At 30.7% G+C, this 7,468-nt stretch overlaps 1 non-coding gene across 1 annotated transcript; it reads left to right on the top strand.

Annotated features, from left to right (window-relative positions):
- Nucleotides 1-5,587: 5,587 nt before the first annotated feature.
- On the top strand, nt 5,588-5,694 carry LOC139845664 (small nucleolar RNA R71). Its single transcript, XR_011758429.1, has one exon. It is a non-coding gene; the product is annotated as a small nucleolar RNA R71 (small nucleolar RNA).
- The last annotated feature ends 1,774 nt before the right edge of the window (nt 5,695-7,468 follow it).

The raw sequence follows: 7,468 nt of genomic DNA, 5'->3' as shown, positions 1-7,468 counted from the left end.
TCGTGTGATCTTAATGCCTGAAAAAAACTTCGAAAAAAATGAAAAAAAAATTTGCTTCCCTCCGCTTCCCCCCAATTGATTACTTCCCCATTGATCATACCCATATATATATATATATATATATATATATATATATATATATATATATATATATATATATATATATATATATATATATATATATATATATTATAGTCAAGAGGGAAGCACTTTTTTTGGGGGAAAGTGGGGAGAAGTATATTTTCTTTCGTTTTTTTCGATTTTTTTTCCAAGCATCAAGATCACATGAAAATATGAACATTTAGAAAAGACACTTTGTGATGAATGTTATTATTTTTGTAGTGACCCGAACTTTTCCATGTTTATATATATTAAATGAAATTGATAATTTACATGATTAAATATTTCCAACATGTTAATCAATCAAACTTGTTAAGACTTGATTAATTGAAATAGGTTTCATGTAGACAATTGACCACCCAAGTTGACCGGCGATTCACGAACGTTAAAACTTGTAAAAATTATATGATGATATATATATGGATATGTATATATATAGTTCACATGATATTATGATAAGTAAGTATCTCAATAGGTATATTAATAATGAGTTATATACATAAAAATGAGACTACTAAGTTATGAAACTCGAAATGATATATATAACGATTATCGTTGTAACAACGTCTTATTAAATACATATGTATCATATTAAGATATTTTTACGCTATATTTAACATGATAAAATGATAATTATATATATCATTAAGTATGTTAACAATGAACTACATATGTAAAACAAGACTACTAACTTAAGAATTTCGAAACGAGACATATATGTAACGATTATCGTTGTAACGACATTTTAATGTATATATATCATATTAGGATATATTCATACATCATAATATCATGACAATGTAATAATTTAACATCTCATTAGATATAATAAACAATGGGTTAATAACATTAAATGAGATCGTTAACTTAAAGGTTTCAAAACAACACTTACATGTAACGACTAACGATTACTTAACGACTCAGTTAAGATGTATATACATGTAGTGTATTAAGATGTATTAATATACTTTTGGAAGACTTCAAGACACATATCAAAATTCTTGTACTTAACAAAATTGGTTACAATTGCATTCTCATACATTTTCATCAAGAATTCTACTCGTATTTGTTCGGTACTCGTACTCGTACAATACCCAGCTTCTAATTGTATATACTATTGGTATATACATTCAATGATCAGCTCTTAGCAGCCCTTAATGAGTCATCAAACATGTGAGAACCATCATTTGGCAACTAGCATGAAATATCTCACAAAATTACAAAAATATTATTAATCATTCAAGACTTATTTACAAGAAAACAAACTTACACATCCTTTATATCTAATCCATATACCAACGACCAAAAACACATACAAAAACTTTCATTATTCAATTTTCTTCATCTAATTGATCTCTCTCAAGTTCTATCTTCAGGTTCTAAGTGTTCTTCATAAGTTCTAAAAGTTCTAGTTTCATAAAATCAAGAATACTTTCAAGATTGCAAGTCTACTTCCAAGCTTTCTAATCCATTCCAAGTAATCATCTAAGATCAAGAAACCTTTGTTATTTACAGTAGGTTATCATTCTAATTCAAGGTAATGCTCATATTCAAACTTTGATTCAATTTCTATAACTATAACTATCTTAATTCGAGTAGAAAATCTTACTTGAACTTGTTTTCGTGTCATGATTCTACTTTAAGAACTTCCAAGCCATCGAAGATCCTTTGAAGCTCAAGTTTATTTTTCATCATTTCCAGTAGGTTTACCTACTACACTTGAGGTAGTAATGATGTTCATAACATCATTCGATTCATATATATAAAACTATCTTATTCGAAGATTATAACTTGTAATCACTAGAACATAGTTTAGTTAATTCTAAACTTGTTCGCAAACAAAGTTAATCCTTCTAACTTAACTTTTAAAATCAACTAAACATATGTTCTATATCTATATGATATGCTAACTTAATGATTTAAAACCTGGAAGCACAAAGAACACCTTAAAACCGGACATACGCCGTCGTAGTTAAACCGGGGGCTATTTTGGGTTTGATAATTAAAAACTATGATAAACTTTGATTTAAAAGTTGTTCTTCTGGGAAAATGATTTTTCTTAATAACATGAAACTATATCCAAAAATCATGGTTAAACTCAACGTGGAAGTATGTTTTTCAAAATGGTCATCAAGACGTCGTTCTTTCGACTGAAATGACTACCTCTTACAATATTGACTTGTAACATGTATTTTCTACTATAAACTTATACTTTTTCTGTTTAGTTTCATAAATTTCAGTTCATTATGAAACCATAGCAACTTGAATCACTCAAAACGGATTTAAAACGAAGAAGTTAAGGGTAAAACAAGATTGGATAATTTTGCTTGTTGTAGCTACGTGAAATTTGTAACAAATCTATACAAATCATAACTTAACTAACTTATATTGTATTATACATGTATTCTAACATATATTATGTAATCTTGGGATACCATAGACACGTATACAATGTTTTGACATATCGTATCGACCCATATATATATATTATTTGGAACAACCATAGACACTCTATATGCAGTAATGCTGGAGTTAGCTATACAGGGTTGAGGTTGATTCCAAAATAATATATATACTTTGAGTTGTGATCGAGCCTGAGACTTGTATACACTGGGTCGTTGATTGATTCGAGATAATATATATTGATTTATTTCTGTACATCTAACTATGGACAACTAGTTGTAGATTACTAACGTTGGACTGCTGACTTAACAAACTTAAATCGTTAAAACGTAATAAAAAAAATGTTGTGAATATATTTCGATCATACCTTGATATATATGTATACATTTGTTATAGGTTCGTGAATCAACCCGTGGCCAAGTCTTACTTCCCGACGAAGTAAAAATCTGTGAAAGTGAGTTATAGTCCCACCTTTAAAATCTATTATTTTGGGATGAGAATACATGCAGTTTTATAAATGTATTATAAAATAGACACAAGTGATCGAAATTATATTTATGTTGAATTATCGAACCGAATATGCCCCTTTTTAGCTTGGTAGCCTAAGAATTGGTGTTTATTATAATTGCCACCAATTGACGCGAATCCTAAAGATAGATCTATTTAGCCCAACAAGCCTCATCCGAGTTACAGATGCTTTAGTACTTCGATTTATCATGTCCGATGAGAGTCTCGGAATGATGGGGATATTCTATATGCATCCTGTTGAAATGTCCCGTTCATATCGATTTATAAACGTTCCATATTAATTGATTTCGTTGCGAGGTTTTGACCTCTATATGAGACGTTTTTCAAAGACTGCATTCGATTTTAAAACAAACCATAACCTTTATTTTATCGATAAAGGTTTAAAAATATTACGACGATTATCAAATAATGATAATCTAAAATATAGCGTTTTCACACGATTATTACATAATGGTTTACAATAATATTACACATCAATTTAAGTCTTCGAATGCAGTTTTTAAACAATATTATACAAGCATGCTGACTCCAACTCTTGTCCATAAATTAGCATGCAACAGCGGAAGCTCTTAATAATCACCTGAGAATAAACATGCTTTAAACGTCAACAAAAATGTTGGTGAGTTATAAGTTTAACCTATATATTTATCAAATCTTAATAATAGACCACAAGATTTCATATTTCCATTTCTCATAAACAACATGCAATCTGCATAAAAATCATTCATATGATGAACACCTGGTAACCGACCTTAACAGGATGCATATAGAATATCCCCATCATTCCGGGACTCTCATCGGACATGATAAATCGAAGTACTAAAGCATCCGTAACTCGGATGAGGCTTGTTGGGCCAAATTGATCTACCTTTAGGATTCGCGTCAATTGGTGGCAATTATAATAAACACCAATTCTTAGGCTACCAAGCTAAAAAGGGGCATATTCGGTTCGATAATTCAACATAGAATGTAATTTTGATCACTTGTGTCTATTTTGTAAAATATTTATAAAACTGCATATATTCTCATCCCAAAAATAATAGATTTTAAAAGTGGGACTATAACTCACTTTCACAGATTTTTCCTTCGTTGAAAATAAGACTTGGCCACCGGTCGATTCACGAACCTATAACAAATATGTACATATGTATCAAAGTATGATCTAAATATATTCACAATATTTTTTATTACGTTTTTATGATTTAAGTTTGTTAAGTTAGCAGTCCTCGTTAGTAATCTACAACTAGTTGTCCACAGTTAGATGTGCTGAAATAAATCAATATATATTGATGTGTGCAGCGGTGTATACGAAATACTATTAATTTTATTACGAAATACGATACAATTTACACAAGTTTTTTTTATTTATTTATTGAATGGGATATATTTAAACCTTGCTACAACACTTATAGGCAGTGTACAATAAATTCACCTGGGTGGAGGTTTCGGTGGAACTGTCTTCACCGGGTTTATTTTTACGGTTTTTGTTTCTTGCACTTTCTTATTCTTCTTCTTCTTTCCAGAGGTATCACAAACTTTATTACCTATTACTTGCTCATACTCAACTCCTTTTCTTGGAAATGGGATGGGTGGTCTGTAGGGTGCAACTACTGGCTTTACATACTCGAGGAGTGGTGTTGGTGTAACTTCTTCATTGTTACTTACATCTAAAACCTTCCCATCTTCTAGTGCTAGTTTTTCAGAATTTGTTGACACCATATTAACATTCTCATTACGAGGATTTACTTCAGTATTACTTGGTAGCTTTCCTTGTTCCCTCTTACTCATCATGCTAGCAAGAGTACCTATGTATTTTTCTAGATTCAAAATGGAAGCTTGTTGAGTTCTTAATGACTGATCAAACCTCTCATTTGTTTGGGTTTGAGATGTAATAAATTGTGTTTGAGATTCTGTTAGCTTTGCCATCATTTCTTCCAGATTTGGCTTTTTCTCTTCGGTTTGTTGTGGTGGTTTATACAAGCTAGGTCTTTGTTGATTGAAAGTGTTGTTTTGAGTTGGTTGGTTATTCGGACCTTATTGGTTATACGAGTTATTGTTGGGTCCCTTTGGATTGTAAAGAATGTTTTGATTTCGATTGAAGTTTGGCCTTGCCGGTTGATAATTATTTTGATAATTATTTCTCGGCCTTTGGTTCATATAGGAAATAATCTCTCATTGTTCCATCGTTTGCTCGATGTGACAATCTTTCGTTAAGTGTGGTCCACCGCATTGCTCACAACTGATTCGTATTGCGTGAATATCTTTAGTCATCTTTTCTATTCGTCACTTGAAAGCATCTATTTTTGCGGAAATAGAATCAAAGTCATGGCTAGAATCGGCTCTAGCCACTTTAGATGAATGAAAAATATCTTTTTCCTGGTGCCACTCATGCGAGTAGGAGGCGGTGTTATCAATAATTTTGTGAGCTTCGGTAGCAGTTTTCTTCATAATGGAACCACCAGCTGCTGTGTCGATGTCTTTTCGTGTAGCAACATCGACACCTTGGTAGAATATTTGTACTATTTGATAAGTGTCTAAACCATGTTGAGGACATCCTCTCAACAACTTTCCGAATCTTGTCCATGCCTCATATAATGTTTCATTTGACTTTTGTGTGAACGTAATAATTTCTCCTTGAAGTCTCACCGCTTTAGATGCCGGAAAGAATCGTTTAAGAAAATTTTCAACTAAGACATCCAATGTGTCAATCGCCCCTTCAGGTAATGATTCTAACCAATCTTTGGCTTCTCTCTTTAAAGTCCAGGGAAATAACATGAGATAGATCTGTTCAGATCCTATTAAAGGTTCGAAGATGTTCGTTTGGATCTTCTTTTGGCGTACCACTATATTGGCATTGATTAGTTACCATGTATAGGATTTGTCCTTTGATTTCATAATCTGGCGCATTAACATCTGGTTTAATAATGGCGTGACCTTGGCCAGTGTGTGTAGCTCTCATTCGATCTTCCATACTTAGAGGTTCCTGATTTTCCATGATTGAATTTGTTGAATCTGAATCATTAGAGGATTCTGATTTAATGGTTTCTTCCTCGATAATCTCTGGATGAGTGATTTGTGATTCAGGAGGAATGATTATTGGTTCAGGATCTCTGAATTGTCCTTGAATATCCTCCGAGTTCTCAATTGTGAGGTCGGGTTCAAAAATGGATTATCGAAAATTTGAGTTGAAGAACTTGTTCGTCTAGATGATGATTCTAAAGAAAAATCAACTGCGTCAATATTGGCTAGATGTCTTGATCGAGTTACAGGTGGTGAACGTATGAAAGGTGGTGAACGTTTTGCTCGGTGCATTCACTGAATATCCTATTAGTTATAAAGATAAAAATTATTAAAGTTATCAAATTAATAGACTTTTTTGATTTTGCTCACGTTTCGAATAACCAATAGATGTAGCAGGTAGCCAGGACCCTTTAAATCGGAAGCCCACAACTCGCCACTAACAAATCCAACTATTACTACGAACCAGAAAATTTGGATGTCTATCAATTTAACCGCTTAAAATAATTTTTCGTCGAAATTTTGAAATAAAAATCTATGTCCTAAAAACTAGAGCGTAGAAATGAGAAAGAAAAAGAGTGCGTCGAAAAACGTCGAAAAATAAAAAGTCGAAAAATAAGAAAGTAGAGCGTCGAAACTTAAAAGTCTAAAAACTTAAAATTAAAACTTGCGTCTAAAGTTATTAAAACTTAAAAGGAATTCTAAATCCAAAAAGGCAATAACTTAAAAGGCACTAAAATTTATAAACAGTGTCGCAAAATTCTAAAGCGCCTAAATCTTAATATAAAGAAAAAGCACTTAAGAGATTTTACGGCAAAGTCTTAAAATCTAGAAATATAAAAATAACTACGGCAAAAACTAAGTTTAAAATTAATTACGAACGATAAATATACAAATTACGAAATAAACGATTAAAAGAAAACACAAATTATAACTAAAATGATAAAAATACAAATTTTATAAAAATATTATTTTTATATTAGATATTATAAAAGTATTAAACTATATAATTAATAATAATACTTAAACTTAAAATTACAAATTATTATTAAAACTAAATACTAGTTAATTAATAATAAAAAATTAAACCCTAATTAATAAATAATAATAAAAATAATTAAACCCTACTCCGTAATTAATTGTGTACCAGGTTCTGTCAGACCACCCCATGCAATCGCATGGGGTTTAGGTGAGAAAACCATGCAGTCGCATGGCATGCAGGTTCAGTTTTCATTTCAGGCTTTTTTTTTTAAAGGATAGATAATAAAAATTAATTTATATAAAAACTTAAAATACTTATAAATTTTATAAATAAAAATCTTAAAAACAAATATATATATATATATATATATATATATATATATATATATATATATATATATATATATATATATATATT

This window comes from Rutidosis leptorrhynchoides, chromosome 4, assembly GCF_046630445.1.
Source record: "Rutidosis leptorrhynchoides isolate AG116_Rl617_1_P2 chromosome 4, CSIRO_AGI_Rlap_v1, whole genome shotgun sequence".
In the NCBI taxonomy this organism is placed as follows: domain Eukaryota; kingdom Viridiplantae; phylum Streptophyta; class Magnoliopsida; order Asterales; family Asteraceae; genus Rutidosis; species Rutidosis leptorrhynchoides.
The sequence above is the reverse complement of the archived record's forward strand: the minus strand, read 5'-3'. Positions and strand labels throughout refer to the sequence as shown.